The following is a 22935-nucleotide window of genomic DNA, read 5'->3' as shown; positions in this document are numbered from 1 at the left end:
CCTCATATACCATCAATTGTCCACAATCTTGTCATTTTTACCTTGGCATCTCTCACTTGTACCCATTTCTCATTATGCATTTAGTCATTAACTTAACCCAGGCTCTCATCACCCCTCATATCAATTATGTAATTAGTTTTCTAATTGGTCTCACATAGATTATGAATTTAGTTCTTTAATTGGTCTTCCTGACTCAAGTTTATCCACAATCTGTTCCATCTTCCACTCACTTACCAAATACAATTTTCTAATATATATAGGATTGATCATGTCACCTTTAGCTTAATGAACTCCAGTAACTTACTACCTTAAGGACCAAATACAAAGCCTGCTATTTGGTATTTAATGCTCTTCAAAAGTTAACCCTTCCTGCCTTTCTAAATTTATTATATTTATTTTCTTCCATTCACATACTCTTAAGAGGACTTCTGAAAAAATTGTAGTTAGGCTTATTTTTCTTTTGTGTTTTATCTTATATTCCAGTAAATCTGATCCCTGTCTTTTGTTGTCATTTTTGGCCCCCACTCTCCCCGCGACCAGCATTCCCCTATAAAGGTGATTTGTGTTCGGATTTCTATTTCCTGCTATTCTGTGATTGGATCCTCTGTTCTCTCTGCTATTGTCCCATACCCCCATGCTTTATCTCATTCTTTTATTCCAAATTGATTCATATATTTATTAACCGTTTGGGGTTGTGGATTGAATCAAGGTTTGGGATAATACTGCATCATTGATAGATCTTTAGTTTCCAAACATTTTTCAATGTTTATATGAAGTTATTTTTTAATTAATTGCCAAATTAAATTAAATGGCTAGTTTATGTCTGTTTTATTATGCAATTAGGAAATAGGAGCCAGATCCTAACTTCTGACCACATGAATAATGTATTGTCATTGCATTAATTTTTATTAAAATATTCCAGTGGCATATCTAGCATGTAGACCCACCAGGTACCAAACATTAGTTGGCCCTATTGTTTCCCTCCCTCTTCAGCAAAAATGAAAATCAACTTTTTCCCTGCAGTCACTAATTGAAAACTGTACTGTTGTAGTGATTGAAAAAGCTGCCGGAAGATAACAAAATATACCCACTTGAGTTTCACTAATCCAGCTTTCTGCTGAGCTCAATTTATAATAATCCACTTGGGGAGGGGAGGATAAAGCCTCCTAAACAAACATATAGCGGATTTATTTTCCAGACATCCTTAGTCATTCAGAGCATTTAAGTAAGCTAAAATTTATATTCACTTAAAAAATCACTGGAAATGCTTTAGAATATATTATTTAAAAAGAACATTTAAAAGAGGATTTAATTAAGAGAATCAACTTTTAGTTTCATAATGACCATTTTAAATAATAATTGTAATTGGCCAGTTTTTAAAAATTAATTTAGAGATAAGATGTTAGCAGAATGGACATGCATGATACTATATAATGGCTATTGTCATACATATGTCTTTTTTCAATTTATAGAAGACTGAAAAGTTTAAGACTCAAGGTTTGTGGACTTCCAGAGCCATTCATTCCACATTTTGATTTGACTCTTATGATTCCTGTAAAAAATCAATCTGTACAAACTCTTTTTTTTGGAGGGTCCTTTGCAAGGCAATAGGGCTAAGTGACTTGCCCAAGGTCATACAGCTAGGTAATTATTAAATGTCTGAGGTCAGATTTGAACTCAAGTCCCCTTGACTCCAGGGCCAGTGCTCTATCCACTGCCCCACCTAGATGCCCTTGTATAAATTCTTTACATCCTTGTTTTAAATAATGCACAGTTTCGATGAGTCAAGTCCCGCAGAATTCTTATAACTACCAATTTAAACATTTGCACATTAATTTTCTCTTCAGATTATAAAAACTATGAATCATTGGATCCTAAAACTGAGGTTTGAAAGAGACTCAGCAGCCATCTCAACCAATCTTCCACTAAAAAATTCTGCTCTATAACATATTTAGAGTAAAAATCATTTAGACTTTACTTGAAGACCTCCCAAGGGAGAAAAGTAACTACCTTTCAAGGAAGCATGTTAACTCCTTGGAGTGTCTCTAGTGATTAGAAAGATGTTGTTTTTCTTATAGCAGTGGAAAGCTGACCCTTTAAAACTACCTATCATTGCTACTACTTCCTTCCTCTGGATCCAATAAACTAGGCCTATTCCCTTTTCCATATGATAACTTTTCAAAATGATACACAGGTCTATCCCTTCACAACTATTCCATTCAGGTCAAAGTTCCCCTCTTCCTTCAACTATTCTTCATATGGCATGGATTTAGGAAGTTTCTAGTGCTCCTTCTGAACCAAGGAACTGAACGTCATACCTAGTCTGACCAGGCAAAAGGATAAAATAATTAATGCTTTATTTTAGATGGATTTTTAGTGGATGGACTACTGGACTTAGAGTAAGGAAGAACTGTCTCCAAATCCTACCCAGAATCAAAATGACTAGCTGTGGGAGTCAGATTCATCTATCTTAGCCTCAGATTGCTGAGGATTAATGAAAGTACCTAATAAATGGGATTAATAAAAGTACCTATCTCCGAGGGTCATTGTGAGGATCAAATAAGAAAATATTTGTAAAGTGCATGCAAGCATAATTATACCATATGAAGATTAGTTATTATTCCTATGCCTCTCAATTCAACCCAAGATTTCATTAGGTTTTTTGGCTGACACCTGCTGCTGCTGACTCAGATTGAACCTGCCATCAAATAAAACCCTGAGATCTTTGCCATACAAACTTCTTGCTAATGATACCTCATCTATCATGGACATGTGAAATTGATGCTTTTTTCCCCTAGACCAATTCTCTAATCTGTTCCGATCTGTTTGGTTCCTAATTCTGCCATCTAGTATGTAAGATGTCCCTCCCAGCTTTGAAATATTTACAAATTCGATGAGCATGCTATTCATATCATTAGCAATATGGCCATTAAAAATAACTAACTCAGGGGCCAAAGTAGTTCCCTGAAATAGTCCACTGAAGACATCCTACCAAGTACACTTAAAACTATTAATAATAACTCTGAAACCAGTAATGCAGTTAGTTCCAAACACATCTAATTATACTATCATCCAGTCACTTTCTCTATATTTTTTGGTACAAGAACATATTCGATTAAAAACATGAAATTCTTTATTAGTGAAGCAGTAGCTAGGTGGCGCAGTAGAAAGAGGGCTTGAATTTCGCCAGGAAAGATACCTCTATCAGAATTAAAATTGGATTTCTGTATATATTTCTGTATTTGATTAGCTGTATGATCCTGGGAAAATTACTTAATGCTGTTTACCTCAGTTTCCTCACCTGGTAAAATGAGTTGGAGAAGGACATGGCAAATCACTCCATTTTGGGACTGTATGCAATGGAGAATACCCTCTGTATCCACAGAAAGAACTGTGCAGTCTGAACAAAGAACAAGGACTTTACTTTTGATTTAGAGAAAAAAACTGATATCTTATTGTCTGATCTTGCTATCTCTTATACCTTATGTTTTCTTCCTTAAGGATATGATTTCTCTCTCATCACATTCAATTTGGATCAATGTATACCATGGAAACAATGTAAAGACTGCCAAATTGTCTTCTGTGGGGGATGGGAGGAGGGAAGTAAGCTATGAGAGAAACATTGTAAAACTCAAAATAAATAAAATCTTTAACAAAAAGAATATTCCTAAATGGATGTGAACATGACTGGAATGGACATCCTCAAATGAAGAGTTGGACATGACTGAAAAATGTCTGAATAATTAAAATATATGAATTTCATTATCAACATATGTGATAAACTCTGGGAGTGGGGGAATAGAGACATCATTCCCTCTTATCTACAAGTTTAGTAATCCTATCAATAAAAGTAAATCTAGTATGCCCTATTCTTGATGATAATATGCTAGCCTTTGGAAGCCAGGTTCACTAACCTCTTTAATGATCTACTCCCAGATTTTCCCATGAGTCAAACTCTATTCCCAATACTAGTGAATTTATGCTAAAATGTCTAATTTTAATGAAGCATTTTCCAATATGTCTTTTGACCCCTTCAAAAAATTTGCTATTTGCAATACCAATTATACAAGGCTTGTCTTTTTATTTCAATAAAAAAAAATTTAACAACCTATTATATGCAGGCCACCATTCCAAAGTTAGGGAAACAAAGGAAATTGTCTCTTCTATTTTCCATTCTACAGAGTACTACGATATACATACAGTTATGTGAAAGCAAATATGAAATATTAAATGGAGAGTTGGAAGTCATTTTGTACAAACCTCTGATTTTATGGAAAGGGAAAATGAGACTAAGAGAAGTTAAACAGTTTGACCAAGAACAAACAGAAAAATGAACAAAAGCACCAAATTCTTCTGCAATCTACCCAACAAGGAAATATTGGACCTGGTTTCTAGTCCCGACCTTACCATAAATGTGTAACTTTTATTAAAGTGTATTCATTCTCTGAGTCTCAGTTTCTTTCATTTCAAAATGAGAATGGAACATGAAATGATATCAAAAGCTCTGACCACTTTAATATTCTATATTATAAATTTTTGATAATGGACAACCCAAGTATATATTTTCCTAGGCATTTACATGTGACTATGTATAGAGTATAAAACTTAGATTCAGAAGGTGTTTCAGTCAGATATATGACCTTGGTCAAGTACTTAATCTCAATGGACCTCTATTTCCACATCTGTAAAACTGGAATAATGATAATAATAGCATCCACTTAATAGGGTTTTGTAAAGATTAAGTGAGATATGTAAAATATATGAAGCATTTTGTGAATCATAAATACTATATATATTATTTTTTTAAATTAAAGTTTGAAAGACATGTCCAACTTGCAGTATTTCATTTGCTCTTTGTAACCCCAATCTCTGAGGGAGGTAGTGACAAATCACAACATTTTTAAGATGATAAAACTGAGTCTTAAAAAGTTAAGAGATTTTCCCCAGGGTTTACTGCACAAACAAGAATATGAGATATTCATATTGAAAGACAAAGATGGGACAGAGGAATAAAAATCATATACTTTCTTCATAATCTAGGTTATATCAATATATACATATGTACAAAATACACATCTATACATATGTATTGCTGTATGTGTAAATATATAGATATATATGTATATATGTTTTATATATATATTTGCCTATTTATACACATATATTATTTATAAAACCAAGAAAAACACATTTGGAAACATTTCTATTTTTCTTAAATCTCATCGTTTTCTTGATCCATTAAATTGATCATATTTTTCGTTTAATGAGAAATAATTTCTTTGTTGTTATCCTTAAATTGAATATTACAATCTCAATGCCTTTGGATACTTTGGAAATAAGACTTTATAAAGGTAAGGAAGGTTTGAGGTCCTCCTATTCAACATTTCTGAATCTGCTATGTTCTTATATTAACCAAATTCTTAAAGGGGAAAAAATAAATGAAAGAAGGAAAGGGAAGGGAATCCCTGAAAGATTAAACTTAATTGTCATGAACATATTTAATGTTAATTTACCAAGAATCTGGAAGCAAAGTAAAATTTTTACTCTGTCTCTAATGAGTCAATTTTTATGTATATCTTCCTTCATTGAAACCCTATAACAGTAAGGCAACCATCGAGAAAGCCTTTTACATTCTGGGAGTTGCAAGAGAATTATATATATATATATATATATATATATATATATATATATATATATATATCTTGCTCTTAGTGAAGATTTGAAATTCTATTTGATGAAAATGAAAAGGAGGTGTATTCAGTCCCTTACTTGGCCCCAGATTTGGAATTTGGTTATTACCAGCTGGATCTAGGTCCTGGCACTCCTTTTCCCCTCCCACTGGTTATGATCTGTTATCTAGTCCCATCCCTTGAATCCATGCCTACAAAAAGATTTCTCTGCTCATGCATGGATAGAAAGAGAGAACCACAGAGAAGGAAGCTCAATCTACTAAGCCAGTTTCCTAACTAGATAGCAAAGCAAAAGGAGAAAAAAAGACTCAGTTACGATTTTACCTACTTTGTGACGCAAAAAAAATTAATAAATTAACATTATTTTCCGTCTGACTGCTTCCATTTTCTCCAAGTGTGTAGTCAAATATAATAATGCCTTTTCACCTTTATATATCAAAAATGTTTCCTTTTTTCATAACCCATGTATACAAATAATGAAGCACACCTCAAAAGAAATTATGATAGATTATATTTATCTAGTTTAAATCAAGATTGTTACTAATTCAATTAAGAATTTTTTTAAAAAAATAAAGAATTGAAACAAAGGAGAGGGGAAAAACACTTCCTTCATTACTGTATCATCCAAATAAAATGAATAGAAACTAGCCATCAATAATTCATATAACCTCTCCTCAAATCTCTATCACTCTCTCTTCTGTTTCTCTCTCTCTCTCTCTCTCTCTCTCTCTCTCTCTCTCTCTCTCTCTCTCTCTCTCTGTCTCTCTCTCTCTCTCTCTCTGTCTCTCTCTCTCTCTCTCTGTCTCTCTCTCTCACTGTCTCTCATCCCACACTCATCTGGCTGCCTCTACTGTTATGGACTTCTCCATCATAATCTATGAATCTATTCACACTGTAAAAACACATCGACCCTAGAATCACACAATCTGTTCCATGAGAAACTTCAACCTGGAAGATGGAATGAAGATTTTCTCCCCAAATGTTTTTTCTCTCGTTTTAAAATTTTTTTTCAAGGCAGTGGGTTTAAGTGACTTTCCCAAGGTCACATAGATAATTATTAAGAGTTTGAGGTCAGATTTGGACTCAGGTCCTCCTAACTCCAGGGTCAGTGCTCTATTCATTGTGTAACTTAGCTCCTCTCTCTCCAAATATTTTTGGTGGGTCATATGGTGATCTGATTTGATGATGGTCCAATATTTTTTTAAATTTCATTAAGAAAAGAGAGATGTTACTAGCTGTGATGATAATGATAGTGGTAGTCATAGGGACAGATTTGATGATAATGATTATGGTGGCAGACATTATGGTGGTGATGGTAGTGCTGGTGGAGTGATGATGAGGATAGTGTTGTTGATGAAGATCATACTATAGGGTTACAGAGGAAACATCTGAAATGAACTAGTCTATGCTTTTTTGTTAAGAAAAATGAAAATTGGTGAGTTTAAATGATTGCCATTTTGTAATTGTTTTCAAAAAGTTTTTGAGTCTGAATTGGCAGGTAGACTCCCAGGTATTTTATTTTGTCTTACTTTGAATGGAATTTCTCTTTCTAGCTCTTTCTGCTGTATCTTGCTAGTCATATATAGAAATGTTGAGGATTTATGAGTTTTTAAATATCCTTCTACTTTGCTAAAGTTGCTAATTATTTCTAGTAGTTTTTTAGATGACTTTTTAGGATTCTCTAGGTATACCATCAAGTCATCTACAAAGAGTAAGAGCTTTGTCTCTTCCTTCCCTATTCTAATTCCTTCAATTTCTTTTTCTTCTCTTATTGCTTAGGTTAACATTTCTAATACAATATTGAATAGTAGTGGTGATAATGGGCATCCTTGATACAACCCTGATTTTATTGGGAATGCCTCAAGCCTATCCCTATGCCGTATAATGTTTGTTGATGGTTTCAGATAGATACTGCTTATTATTCTAAGGAACAAAGTATTTATTCCTACATTCTCTAGTATTTTTATAAGGAATGGGTGCTATATTTTGTCAAAAGCATTTTTCAGCATCTATTGATATGATCATATAATTTCTAATAGGTTTGTTGTTGATATAATTGAGTATACTAACAGTTTTCCTAATATTGAACCAGCCCTGCATTCCTGGAATAAATCTTACTTGATCATGATGTATAATCCTAGTGATAACTTGTAATTGTTTTGCTAAGATTTTATTTAAGATTTTGGAATCTATATTCTTCATGGAGATAGGTTATAATTTTCCTTCTCTGTTTTAACTCTTCCTGATTTAGGTATCAGCACCACATTGGTGTCAAAGAAAGAGTTTGGGAGAGTTCCATCTTCAACTATTTTTTCAGAGTTTATATAGAATTGGCACCAATTGTTCCTTAAATTTTGGTAGAATTCACTTGTGAATCCATCAGGCCCTGGAAATTTTTTCTTAGGGAGTTCAATAATGGCTTGTTGAATTTCTTTTTCTGAGATAGGGTTATTTAGGTTTTTAATTTCCTCTTCATTTAATCTGGGCAATTTATACTTTTGTAAATATTCATCCATTTCACTTAGATTGCCAAATTTATTGACATAGAGTTGGGCAAAATAATTCCAAATTATTACTTTAATTTATTCCTCATTGGTGGTAAGTTCACCTTTTTCATTCATGATACTAACGATTTGGTTTGCTTCTTTCCTTTTTTTAAAATCAAATTGACCACAGGTTTATCAATTTTAATGGTTTTTTTTTCATAAAGCCAGCTCTTGGTTTTATTTATCAGTTCAATAGTTTTCTTGATTTTGATTTTATTAATTTCTCCTTTAATCTTTAGAATTTCTAATTTGGTATTTAATTGGTGCTTTTTAATTTGTTCTTTCTCTAATTTTTAGTTACATATTTAGTTCATTGAATTCTTCTTTCTCTTATTTATTCATGTAAGCATCAAAAGATATAATATAGGGCAACTAGGTGGTGCAGTAGTTAGAGCATCGGCCCTGGAGTCAGGAGTACCTGAGTTCAAATTTGACCTCAGACACTTAATAATTACCTAGCTGTGTGGCCTTGCACAAACCACCCAATTGCCCTGCAAAAAAAAAAAACCTGAAAAAAAGGAAAGATATAATATATCCCTTGACAGCCTCCTTAAGTATATTCCATATGTTTTGCCATATTGTATCATTATTGTCATTATCTAGGATGAAATAATTCTTTCCATAATTTCTTGCTTGATCCACTCATTCTTTAAAATGAGGTTTATTTAGTTTTGAATTAGTTCTGGGTCTATATCTCCCTGATCCAGTATTGCATATAATACTTATTGTATTATGATATAAGAAAGATGTATTCACTCTTTCTGCCTTTCTGAAATTGATAATTAGGTTTTTATATCCTAGGACATGGTCAATTTTTGTGTAAGTGCCATGTACTGCGGGAAAAAAAAATATTCCTTTCTATCTCCATTCAACTTCCTCCATAGGACTATCATATCTAGGTTTTCTAACAATCTATTTACCTCATTTACTTCCTTCTTGTTTATTTTATGATTCAATTTATCTAAATCTTAGAGCAGGAGGTTAAGGTCTTCTACTAGTAGAGTTTTGCTATCTATGTCTTTCTGTAGCTCTTTAACTTCTCCTCTAAGAATTTCAATACTGTCTCATTGGGTCCATACATATTTAGTATTGAAATTACTTTATTTTGGGGGCGGCTAGGTGGTATAGTGGATAAAGCACCTGTCTTGGAGTCAGGAGTCCCTGGGTTCAAATCCAGTCTCAGACACTTAATAATTACCTAGCTGTGTGGCCTTGGGCAAGCCACTTTACCTCATTTGCCTTACAAAAAAAAAACTAAAAAAAAAAAAAAGAAATTACTGTATTTTCTATGGTACCCTTTAGGAGGGTATAGTTTATTTCCTTATCTCTTTTAACAATATCTATTTTTGCAGCTGCTTTGTATGAGATAAGGATTGTTACCCCTGCTTTTTTCACTTCAGCTGAAGCAAAATATATCTTGCTCCCACCTTTTATCTTTACTCTATGTGTGTGTGTGTGTGTCTCTCTCTGCTTCAAATGAGTTTCTTGTAAGCATCATACTGTACAATTCTGGTTTTTAATCCACTCTGCTATTAGCTTACATTTTAAGGGAGAGTTCATTCCATTTACATTCAAAGTTATAATTACTAATGCCTTATTGTACTCCATGCTATCTTCTTTCTGTTTGTATTTTCCCCTTTTTTCCCTTTATTCATTTCCCCCAGTGTTTTGTTTCTGAATACCGCCACCTTCAGTGTGTTTGCCCTCTTAAATGAACCCTCTCCCTTTTTTCCTTTTCCCCTTCTTCCCTTCCTTCTGTTAATTCCCCCTTTTTCTCCCCCCTCCCCTCCCCCTCTCCCCTTTTCCCCTTTTAATGGTTGAAAGGTAAGATAAGTTTCTTAACTTGATTAAGTGTGTCTAAATTAACTTTAAGTCAAGTCTGATGAGATGAAGATTCAGGTGGTTCTTACCTCCTCCTTTCTTGCCCTCAATTACAATAGGCTTTTTGTACCTCTTGATTGTAATGGGATTTACCCCATTCACTCTCCAACCTTCCTTCTCCTTACTTCCCCTCTTTTTAAGGAGGTATTATTTTTAAATCATTCTATCTGAGTCACAGAAAAGCTGAGTGTCCATCACTTGTGGCTATGTATATTCTAACAGAGTTACAATTCTCAAGGGTTAAGAGACTCTCCCTGGTAGGTATATAGCCAGTTTCATCTTATTGCATGGCAGTTTGGTTCTTTTACCTTTTCATGTGTCTCTTGAGCCTCCTGTTTGATGTCTGAATTTTCTATTTAGCTCTGGTCTTTTCATGATGAAATGTTGGAAGTCTCCCATTTCATTAAATGTCCATCCTTTTCCCTGGAAGAGAAGATACAGCTTTGCTGGGTAGTGGATTCTTGGCTGCATTTCAAGCTCCCTTACTCCTTGGAATATCTCATTCTAGGCCTTTGATCCCTTAATAATTTTTTAAGTTTTTTTTTCAATCCCTTAATGTTGCTATGGCCAGGTCCTGTGTAATCTTTACTGTGGCTCCTTGGTATTTAATTTTTTTTTTATTTCTGGCTGCTTGCAGGATTTTTTTCTTTTATCTGATAGCCCTGGAATTTTGCCACAACATTCCTTGATGTTTTCATTTTTAGCATCTGTTTCTGGAGGGGAAATCGATGTATTCTTTTAATAAATATTTTGCCCTCTGGTTCCCTGATATCGGGACAATTTTCCATCACTAAATCCTGTAATATTAAGTTCAGGCTTTTTTTTCCCTCTTCAATGTTCTCAGGAAGGCCAATAATTCTCAGATTCTCCCTTCTCAATTGGTTCTTGAGGTCAGTGGTGTTGCTGATGAAGTATTTTACATTTTTTTCCATTTATTCTATCTTTTGGTTTTGTTTAACACAGTCTTGTAGTCTCATGAAGTCATTATTTTCTGCTAATTCCTTTCTTTTTTTTTAGAGGAGAAGATTTTTCTTCATTTATCTTTTGCAACAAATTTTCCAGTTGGTCCATTCTATTTTTGAAGTACTTTTATATTTGCCCAAATGTAGTTTTGAGAGAATAATTTCCTTTTTGAATTTGCCAAATTGACAATTTGAGAGGGTCATTTTCATTTTGCATCTTCCCAATTGAAGAACTGAGAGTTATTCTCATTTTGTATTTGTGCAATTGTATTTTCCAAGGATTTGTTTTCTTGTTGCAAGATGCTAATTTTTTCTTGCAACATGTTAATTTTCTCTTGAGTTTCTTTTCCCAATTTTTCCAAATGATTTTTAAACTCCTTCCTGAATTCTTCAAGGAAGTCTTTCTGGGCTGTAGACCAGATCATATTCTCCTCAGCAGTGCTAGCTCTCTGGGTTAGAATCTATTTCATCTAAATATTTCTCCATGCCCCCCCCCTTTTTCTCTGGCCTTTTTCATCTTGTGTTGGGGGGAGGGCTGCCTCTTAGAGGTTTGCTTTTGAGGATCCAAAGGCTTTGTTCACTTGGCTTAGTAATTCCTAGGGCTAGCCAATAGGGGGATGCTGGTTGCTTTCTTTGAAATGAGGTCCTCAGAGCAGGGTCTGAGTTGACCTTCAAGACTGGACTGGGCCCTGGGGGAAGGAGTTAATCTCTTTCTGTTGAGTGAAGTCTGTTGACCTGAGGGGTAGGGTGGTGGTGGTGGGGGGGGTTGTTTATTGTTTGTTCTGGGCAAAGTACTCTGCCAAAAGTATGGAGCTCAAGTCCCTGGCCCAGCTGGTTTTTCTCCAGGCCTGCTCTGAGACTCTGTGCTGGAACTCACCCTCCTATAGCTCTTCTCCTCCTGGCCAAAGACTCAGAACACCCACCACTCACCGAAGTCTCCACAGTTGAGGCTGACCTTCTGGCCTTCCCCAGCTGCTGTCTCCAGTACTGATTCTCTGCTCTTGTCTCGCAGTTCACCCTTGGTCCCCTGAGACAGACCTTCTTGATAGATGTTCTTCTAGATTCTCTTTCTGGGTTCTTTTGATTGAATTTCTATTAAGAGTTTTCTCTCATGTTATTTTTGAGGGGAAAGAGGGAGCACTATCACAGTATTTGTCTTCTCTCCACCATCGTGGGCAGAAGTCTTTTACTTCTTTCTTACTAATTACCTTATGAAGTAGCTAAAAACCTAAGACAATTGAGCTAGGGGTAATACACACACTTATATAAATACATACATGCACCCATACTCACACACACACACACACACACTATAATTGTCTTTACTCACAAAGAAAATGCTTTCTATAAAATATATTCCAGACATACATGTTTGATATACATCTCTGTGTATGCATGTATTCATATCCAACATGGATTCTGATTTATTGAAAGGAGCTGCAGAATCTTTATTCTAAAGAAATTTCTCAGAGTACCACAGAATAGGGGAGAAAATGCTCAGAAACAAGTGTGAAATTATTTCTGATGGCAGAAATTCAGGAAGCAAATGCCAGGATTTTTGAACCTCTGTTGGAGTGAAAGAGACAAACGGCTGATTCTACAGAGATATCAACAGAAGGTTGAACATATTGTAGGCACTGGAAACCTTATGGCATGAGTTGCAATAAACTGCCAGGACGGTAAACTTTTGGAGATCTGGACTTTCAGATTGCACGATCTTGATGGGGAGGTCCCAGAAAATGTATTCACGACAAAGCTCCCAATATGGGTTCTCAAGGAAGCCACTGAGATTAGAAAAACAGGGGAGAGGGGGCAGAATAATACTCACATAAAGCCAGAAACCAGGGAAATATGGGCTTCTCCAAATCCACTCCCTCCTGGACTCTAAGGGAGGACTGAAGGGAAATATAACAAATACAAACCACAATATGGTTTCTAAAGAACTAGACATTGCATAGAGGGAAGATGTAATTCAGAAAGGATGATATAGCTTTATTTCTTTATTTTTAGAATAGCTTCTTAAGCATAATAAATATCTCCCCAGGAAAGGGCAAGGCTTCTTTACCTGTTCTCTTTGTTTTTTTTCTAAGTATAGGAGGAGTCCAAGGGTTAAAAGGGGGAAAAAAGTATCATAGATCAGTGAATTACTCCATCTGTAAAAGGGATTGATCATTTTAATTATGTCTTGCTCTAGGAAGAGTCTAATTGAGTCTTTGCTTGCCCATAATAGTGGAATATTTCATTTTGCATTTTAAACATGGAGGTACTCAAACAAGCATGCCATTCTATAATGGAATACATCTAAACCTTCCCTTTAGCTCTCCTTCCACTGCAGAAAATAAAACAAAAACAAACAAAATACTGCTGCGAATTGTAAAGAAATACTTGATTCTCTTCATTTTTGGAAAAAAATCTAGAGTTGTGAGGGACCCCAGAAATCATCCATCTAAGACCCTCATTTTGCAACTGAGAATGCTTGGATCTACTGATATTAAGAGAGACTTTCGCAAGGATGTGTAGTTACAAAACATCTCAAGCAGAATTTGAATCTAAGTCTTCTAAGTCAGTGCTCCTTACATTGTAGCACACAGCATCCCAACATTTTTCTAACATTATTATTGTTTTGGAGCTATCTTATTATTATCTCTGTTTCTGATGGTACAATGGAGACTCAAGAGAGACAAAACAGTGGACCATTCTCCAAATGGAACATTCTAAATCTAAATTGTCTCTATCCTGAAGTACTTTTCACCCAAATAAGAATAGGATGCTAACTGCTATTTATTTATATGCCACTTTAAAAGTCCTTTGTAAAGTATTTTTGTTTCCATGATCTCATTTAATTCTTAAAACAGTCTTCCATATTTGTGGATACAACAGAAAAAAAAAAACCAAACAAACAAATAACAAAGAAAGATACTGGAGTGGTTTGCCATTTTCTTCTCCAGTTCATTTGACTGATGAGGAAACTGAGGAAAGCAAGATTAAGTGATTTACCCAGAGTCTCCTAGCTAGCAAGTGTTTTAGGCTGGATTTGAACTCAGGATGATGAATTGACTCAACTCCAAGTCTAGATGTCTATCCACTGTGCTTCTTGATCAATTGAAATGTTTACTATTAATATCATTTTCCAAATTTTGCAGATGAAAACCTTGAGACTTAGGGAAGTAACTTGTCCAGAGTCATGCAGACAATGGCTACTAGAGGTGGCATTCAAACTCAGAGATTTTTGACAGATCATAACTCTTTTTACCATATTATTATTTATAGGGGTGCAGTGAACAGAATGTTCCTTTTGGATTTCGAAAATCCTGAATGCAATTTCTGCTTTACATACTTGCTACAATAAGCTGTGGAATTCTGGACAAACAATCACCCTCTACCTCAGCTTCCTGATCTTTAAAATCGAGGTAGTTTTGAGGATTATAGAAGAAAAAAACTGTAAAGTGCTATATAAATGTTAACAATTATTATTATTACATAATGTTTTGCTTGTTCTTTATACAATATAACTGCTGGGTAGATGAGATTTAAAATTGTGTTTCTTTGGAAGGTTATAAGAATTATGTGCATTATAATATTTACTTTTTTAACATATTTTAATAGCATAAATCTTTTTTATCTCTTTACATTTTAAAAATATCCTTCTACAATCAAATTACCCAGGGGGCTGGTGGGATGAACCTCTGATCTCATCTGAATCTTCATAAAAAGAAATTATATTTGTGAAATCATTTTAGGAAATGAGATTCCTGCAATCTTTATTTTATTTATTCTTCTATAAAGTCTTAGAAAATAGGAAGCATGATTAGCATAATCATTTTCATTAATTATCTCAAGCAACTTAATAATGATAACAGCATATAATTATGTTGTAATGATTTATTCTCCATGAATGAAAGTGTGGCCAGGAGTGAAGTGATTTGATAGGCAGAGTAGATAAGTCGAAAGAGGTCTAGGACAGTGCATTTTAAAGACTACCTTTGATACTCACTGGCTGAATGACCTTAGACAAGTCACTTTAGGACTATGACTTGGTTTTCTTATCTGTAAAATGGGCAATGCAAAATTGATGGCATCCACCCAGGTGAGCTTATTTACAGCTCAAATTAGAGAATTAATCTAAAATTCATTGAAACAATGATGTATAATTATAAACCCAGAAATGGAAATAAGAATATAAAATAAGAATAGCTAAAGTATATTTGTATCACACTAAGATTTACAAAGAATTGTGAGTAGCTTATCTCATTTGATGCTCACGACAACCCCAAGAAATAATTATTAATATCTCTATTTTACCAATGAGGAAAAAAGTCAAAAGACATGGCTAGTGTAACATAGCTACTAAATATGAGGCAGAATTTTGAATTAGGACTTCATATATTTGTACTCTATTGACTCCACCATCTAAAATATATTTATGATATCTCTCATGGGGTGGTCATAAGAATGAAATTAAATGATTTAATTCAATTTGACAAATGACTGTTGAATTAGATAGCTTTTGTAAACTGAATATTAAAGTTAAAAAAAGAAAAAACACCTTGCTAGACACAAAAAGATGAATATGAGTAATTAGGTGCCTAGTATTAATATAGAATCATGCCCATCAGGTTGGTATATGAAACCTGGGAGCCTAAAACATATCATTGAATAATTGAGTTCCTTTCTTTTAAGTCTTCTTACATGAATCCCTTCCCCATATTTTTGTGTCAACCTATCTACAAAATGAATGGGGAACCGTTTTTTTTTTTCTGCCCAAGGACATTTGGATATTTTTAAACATAATTCGGAAGTCATACACAATTCGTTACTAACAATTAGTCTGCTATGTTTGGTGAAATATTCAATTGATTCATCCCTAAAAAGTTTCTAGATTTGCTGAATGTTGAGTACCACCTGCATCTAATATGGCAGTGCTAGACCAAATGAGACAGAGAGAGAGAGAGAGAGAGAGAGAGAGAGAGAGAGAGAGAAAAGCAAAAAATCCAGTTTCTTAGTTACTGCTAATATTTTTAATATTTTATTAATTTTCCAATTATATAGGATGGTAGTTTTTACCTATAATTTTCTGTAAGGTTTTGAATTTTATAATTTTTCCTCCACCCTCCCTCCCCTCTCATCCTCCTCAAAAGGTAGTCTGATAATCTTTACATTGTTTCCATGCTATACATTAATCGAAATTGAATGTGTTGAGAGAAAAATCATATCCTTGAGGAGAAAATAAAATATGAGATAGAAAAATTATGTTTTATATAAGAGCTTTTAAAAAATGAAAGTAATAGATTTTGGTCTTTGTTTAAACTCCACAGTTCTTTCTTCGAATATAGTTATTGCTAATCTAACCAATAAACCGATTGTGCTCAGGTCCCTAACTTTTGCCAGTGTGACACTTTCATTTTATCAACCCTTTACATATTGTTATTATTAAAATAATATATTGTCTTGGAGAAATATTTGTCATTATTGTAATTTTATTCACAATGAATTCTCAGCTCAAAGGTCTTCTCATAGCAGTCTTTACCCATAAACTCAACTAAAATTCTACTAATTACAACTAATATTCTGGTACAAAAAAATTCTATTAAGGTTTTTATTAGACACACACACACATATACATACATATATATATATATATATATATATATATATATATATATATATCAGCATTTATTTTGATACTTCATGATACCAATGGAGATATGGGGAAATGAGAATAGAGGGTGAAAGATATCAGCCAAAATCAGACAATAAGCAAATCTTTTTTTTTTATCAATAAACATTAATTAAACAAGACAAAAAGAAAATAATCCTTGCCCTAAAGGAGCTTAAATTTTATTAGGGGAACATATATGCATAAGTAAGAACATACTATAATCACACTGAGTAAATGGAAGAAGGCAGCTTCCTAACAGTCAAAATCATAAGGAAAAGGTTCTTATAGGAAATGGCAGGTGAGTCAGTTTTTGAATAGGAGAATTTCAAGAGTGAAGGTGGGGAGTGAGATGATTCTGATTTAGGAACAACCTCTTAGGGGATATATTATTTGTGCCAGGGAATATATTTTTTACCACCCTATAAATTAACTATTTGTTTACTTGCATATGAAGATGATGATGATGGTGATGCCATGACAGACCATGAATTGAATTTGAGTGAAGGAAGGGTTGCGATATGTCATTTTCTACTCCAGAGTCATTTGAGTCCAGGGGCCAGATAAGGATCAGGTTGACTAGAGATGGTCTTGGATGCAAGGTAATTAGGTAATTAGGGTTAAGTGACTTGCCCAAGGTCATATAGCTCATAGGTGTCAAGTGTTTGAGGTTGAATTCAAACTTCTGTTCTCCTGACTCCAAGATCAGCACTCTGTCCAGTACCACCTTGCTGCCTTCCTGTGTATGTCTCTTTATAGTTGTATGTTTCCATTCACATACATACATACATTTTATAGAGACATATGCATATGCATGTATGTATACATGTCTGTTTAAAAATTAAATAATATAATGATGATGAGGATGATGTGATGATTCTAAAAGATATTATCTATAATTCAGGAAAAAAAAACATTTGTAAGATAATGGAAAATTACCCTTGTTTCCACTCAGACAGTACTTTTCATGTTCCCCTGAGGTCTAGAGGACTGTCTGACCATTTCATCTATAAAGATTCTTAAGAGAATGAAATCATCAATATATCTATATCATAAAAGCAGCCAAAGGGCAATGGAATGCTCTGTTTCTGGTTCTGAAAGCTAAAATAAAGAAGAGACACTGGATGAACCCCCAACCCTCTCCAATAAACAGCCTTTTTAACAGGGTGCTTCACTATTTAACTACACAGGCTCATATTCAACAGCAATTTTTTTGACTAAAAAGATCACAAAGTAAATGCCTCATTATACTCTTATAAGCCCAGTTCCCTGTTAAAACACAGTACCACCAAGACACTGGTCATTGGAAAAAATAGCAACCCTTGACATTTGTATGGAGGAAAAACAGCAACAAACTGATATCAAAATAAGATTGTGTTTCATAGAAAATGGAAGCCTTATACCCTGTTTTACATACCAGTGGAAGAGAGCTATTCTGTTTGGAGTCACTTAAGCAAAAGTCAAATAAGAGTCATAAGCATTTAGAACTTACCACTCATCCTCCTAAGTTCACAGATGAAAGAAGTGACATGACTCCTCTATGGTCACATAGGGAGTTAATATGTAGCAGAGCACACTCATTTGTTTATTGATTTCCCCTATTAAAAGATAAGCTCCTTGAGGAGGATTGCCTTTCATTTTGCATGTATTTTAACCCAAGCACTTTAGGACAATGGTTAGAACACAGTAATCTCTCAATAAATATCCACTGATTCTGAGTTTTCTGGCTTTTTTTCCCTTGCCTTACTCCTCTTTTTCTTATCAGACATATCAGTACTCTCACAGGTTTTGTTCCTTCCCATTTATCTTCTGAGAGAGCTTAGTTTGCTCAGGAAGAAGGCAGGAGAAATTCACTTTTACACTGATAGTAAAAAATCTAAAGAACTTTTATTATGCCCCGAAGTCTACTTATGGACCAAAGCCCTATGGTGCTACTCAGAGCTAATGGAGCTGCATTGATTTAGTGTTAAAAACATGGTCCTGGAGAGATGAACACTTCCAAGGTCTTCTCAACAGACTCTCATCAACCAATGATGAAGCCATTGACCATATACTTCAGGTTGCAGTCAGTTCCTCTCTGACTGAATTTCCAATTGAAGAAGAGGCTTTGAATGCCATTAGGCTCCTCTAGTGTAGTAACATTCTATTCTATTCCAACTGAGATTTACAGTGCAAGTGGTCCACTGCTTATATAAAAACTGACTGAAAATCTTTCAAGTTATATAGCAAAAGGAAGTTATCTCTAAGGAGTTCAAGGATGCCTCCATTGTTTTTCTCTCTACAAAAGAAAATGAAACAGGTTGTCCTATGGAAATCTTATGGGAATATCTCTCATAGTCATTTCCAACAATGACTTTCCAGAGTCCTCCTTAATAGGTTAAAACCAAATAGACCAAGAAATAATCTTATCTATCAATTCTATGGAAAGGGGACAAATTCATGACCAAACAATATATTTATAAACAATTGCATCCAGTTTATAAGGTTACAAGTCATTCCCCAATTGATAAATGGTCAAATAATATGAACAGTTTTCAAATGAAGAAATTAAAGCTATATAGTCATATGAAAAAAATGGTTTAAAACATTGTTGATTAGAGAAATTCAAATTAAAACAATAATGAGGTATCTCACACCTATCAGATTGGTCAAAATGGCAAAAAGGGGAAATGATCAATGATCACTTTTGGAGAGGTTGTGGGAGGATTGGAACATTGATGCATTGCTGGTGGAATGGTGAACATATACAACCATTCTGGAGAGCAATCTGTAAATATGCCTAAAGAGTAATAAAACTGTTCATTCCCTTTGACCCAGCAATTCTAATTCTAGGTCTATATACAGAAGAAATCATAAAAATGGCAGAAGTCCCACATGTTCCAAAATATTCATAGCAGCTCTTTTTGTAGTGGCAAAGAATTGGAAACTGAGAGGATGTCCAACAGTTGGGGAATAGGTAAACAAGTTATGGTCCAGGAATAATATGGAATATTATTGTTCTATAAGAAACCATAAATGATCAGACTCTAGAGAAGCATGGAATGAATTATAGGATCTCATGCTGAGCAAAGGGAGCAGAACCAAGAGAACAAAATTCACATTAATAACAACTTTGTGAAATGATCAACCTTAATGGAAGCAGTTCCTCTTAGCAGTTCACAGAACTAGAACAATTGTATTAGATGCCTATGGACAATCCCCATCCAGAAGAAGCAGAAAAACAAAACAAAACAAAAAAATTTCTTTTTAAAAATTACCCTTCAGAATCTGATGAACACTTTATAATAATAATGTCTTATGTATCTTTTTCTCTTAATCCTAATTTCCCATACCAAAAATGACTAATCTGTAAACATGTTTATTACAGATAAGTATCTATAATATTAACCTGACTTCTTGCCAGTTGGGGGAAAGGAGGGAAAGGAGGGTGGAAGGAAATTTTGTAATTTAAAAATATACATATGCATATGGATGAATGTTGAAAAATTTTTATGACACGTATTTGGAAAAATAAATTTTAAAAAATCAAAAAATAGTTTTAAGCCAGCATGGCTTCAGTTTTTTGCCTGAGAATTCCAGAAGAATTAACAGGAACAGAACAGAGGCCTCTATGTATGTTGCTTGATCTGACTAAGACATTTTATATTGCCAGTTGTGAGTTATGAGATATGCAAAATTAGGCTTCCTGAATATGAGAAATATGAGGGTGTTTGGGTCCCACAAAAATGGGAAGGGTGACTGGTGACTGTTAGTTTACATTGCAAAGACTGGGGTGAACCTGTATTGGTGCCTATGGCCAGGTATGTGGGAGTAAGACTAAAGGCAGCCTCAACTTGATCAAAATCTGAGATTAAATCAGGTTTGCCTGCACCAAGTTCTGAGTTAAACTAGCGTCTGGGTCCTTCTCATTTGCTCATGCTCAAAGAGTTAACTGTTTCCTCCTCCTCATTAATATAGTGAGCAGGGTGGGGAAAATATATGGGGGCAAATGTACAAATTAGATTGTGCCCACAGTCAGTGATTGGCTTTAAACGGGGAGGAACTAGTCTTTTAAAGTGCATATTAGACTTAGTATTTCTGGAATTCAGTGCCCCTGCTCCCCTTAAGGGAGAGGTGGTCCTTCTTTGCAGAGATGTATTAATAAAAGACCATTTGAATCACTCTGGACTAAGTATTCTCAAGTCATTTATAACATTAGAGAAGATCATGAGTATTGTACATCAGTTTCAAGATGGTGTGCTGGAATGGGTTCCAGACAGTGTACAATGCTCTTACTGGTTCCACTTACCAATAAAGTAAATAGTATTGTATGCTTATTCCCAGGCTTGTTAGGATGGTGTTTTCAGCAATGTTGCTAGATACCTTCAATAAGAACAAAAATGGAATAAAAGTCAGGTACTCATAAATATTATTTACTGTGAAGAGGTTACAAGCCAAGACTAAAATAAAAGGAGAACTGCTGCTTGACTTTTTTGCTCAAACTTGATTATTCATTCAATGAAAAATTTGAGGCTGAGATGTACGAAAATATGAATCAATTTTCTGCTGCTTGTGCTAATTGTGAATTGACAATCAAAACCAAGAAAACAGAAGTGTTTCCACCAATCAGCACCACACCATTCACATGTGGATTTGTTGTTTATAGCAAATGGAGAAATTTTGATTTCTGTAGATAAGTCCATTTATCTTGGCAGGATTCTCTCCAAAAATGTGCACATAGATGATAAGACTGATGAATGCATTACCATAACTATCTCAGATCTGAGATATTCTGTAGAAATGTATGGGAGAGGGTCAGCTATGTGGTACAGTGGATAAAGCACCAGCCAAGGAGTCAGGAGGACCTGATTTCAAATCCGGCCTCAGACACTTAATAATTACCTAGCTGTGTGGCCTTGGGCAAGCCACTTAACCCCATTACCTTGGAAAAACCTAAAATAAAGTATGGGAGAAAAAAAGATATTAGACTGCCTAACAAACTGAAAGTCTGCATAGCCAAAGTACTAACCTCATAGTTCCATGCCTCTTAAATCTGGACAGTACATTAATGAAATGCCAGGAAACAGAATCATTTCTATTTTAATTGTTTTAGGAAGATTCTGAAGATCATCTGGCAAAATAAGTACTGTACTCTAAGGTTCTTTCTCAAGCTGAGCAACCAAACATTCAAACTCTATTGTAGGGATACAACTTTGGTGGGCTGGCCAACATGTTCAAATGAATGTTTGCCTCACAGTTCTCCCTATATGGAGAATTTGCACTAAGCAAGTACACACAAGCAGTGGAGGAAGAAGAGATACAAAGACACTCAAGGTATTTTTAAAGAACTTTGGAATTGATTGTGAGATACGGGAGACACTGGCACAGGACCCCCCATCATGGTGTGTCCACATCAAAGAGGTGCTATGCTCAATGATCAAAGTATACTTGCATTAGCTCTACAAAACATGATATTCACAAATTTAGAGCTATCACTATTATAAAATTTTCATAAGGACCATTTGTGCCTGACCTGTGGCAGAGTTTTCTGAGCTCTTATGGTTCTGATCAGTCATAGCTGAACATATTGTAATGACTCCAAACAAGTGGTGTCCTTTTTGGTCCTCTTCAAGAACAAAATGCAAGAACTTGTGTCCCTCTTCTCACCTACAACTCAGAGATCCGAAATAACTCTTTCTGAACAGGAGTCAGCCGTAGAGGAAGTCCACCATGTTGCATTTTCAGAACAGTTCTGAAATCTGGATGCTTTCTCACTTTGCTTGATATTTCCTTTTTTGGGTACTATTGCATAGAAAAAGGAAGATACAAAGAAAAGTATTAAAATAGGAGACAGGAGTCATCTTAAAAGAGGTAGAGTGATTGTGAGATCAGGAATTATATATACACTGAGTTTATTTCTGCCAAGTGTGCTTAAAGAATGTAATATTTTTGAAAGTCTCCCTATCTATTGTACTTATTTAAGTCATTATACTTCTTCCTCAATATAAGTACTACCATTTATCCCTTTGGCATGAAAAGAAGGAAGATCAGGAAGGTCAAGATCTATGACCTCCACACAATTGATAATGATAGCCTTTAAATTGGATCAGAGCATCAATGGAGGAAATTAAAAGAATAGGTCACAAATACAGAGCTAGAATGAAGATCAGGTGTTATGTAAGATACTTCATCAACAATTTTTACATTTGAAGAAGCTTAAG

At 34.6% G+C, this 22935-nt stretch overlaps 1 long non-coding RNA gene across 1 annotated transcript in view; it reads right to left on the bottom strand.

The window, feature by feature from the left end:
* LOC141516540 (uncharacterized) overlaps positions 1-22508 on the bottom strand; it is a 62023-nt gene extending 39515 nt beyond the window's left edge. Inside the window, exons 1-2 of the long non-coding RNA XR_012476727.1 lie at positions 22382-22508; positions 21024-21097 (exon numbers count right to left, since the gene is read on the bottom strand). This is a non-coding gene — a long non-coding RNA (uncharacterized LOC141516540). The remainder of the gene's footprint in view (positions 1-21023; positions 21098-22381) is intronic.
* Between the last annotated feature and the right edge of the window lie 427 nt (positions 22509-22935).

Source organism: Macrotis lagotis, chromosome 3 (genome assembly GCF_037893015.1).
Source record: "Macrotis lagotis isolate mMagLag1 chromosome 3, bilby.v1.9.chrom.fasta, whole genome shotgun sequence".
In the NCBI taxonomy this organism is placed as follows: domain Eukaryota; kingdom Metazoa; phylum Chordata; class Mammalia; order Peramelemorphia; family Peramelidae; genus Macrotis; species Macrotis lagotis.
This window is presented reverse-complemented; position numbering and strand designations above follow the sequence as displayed.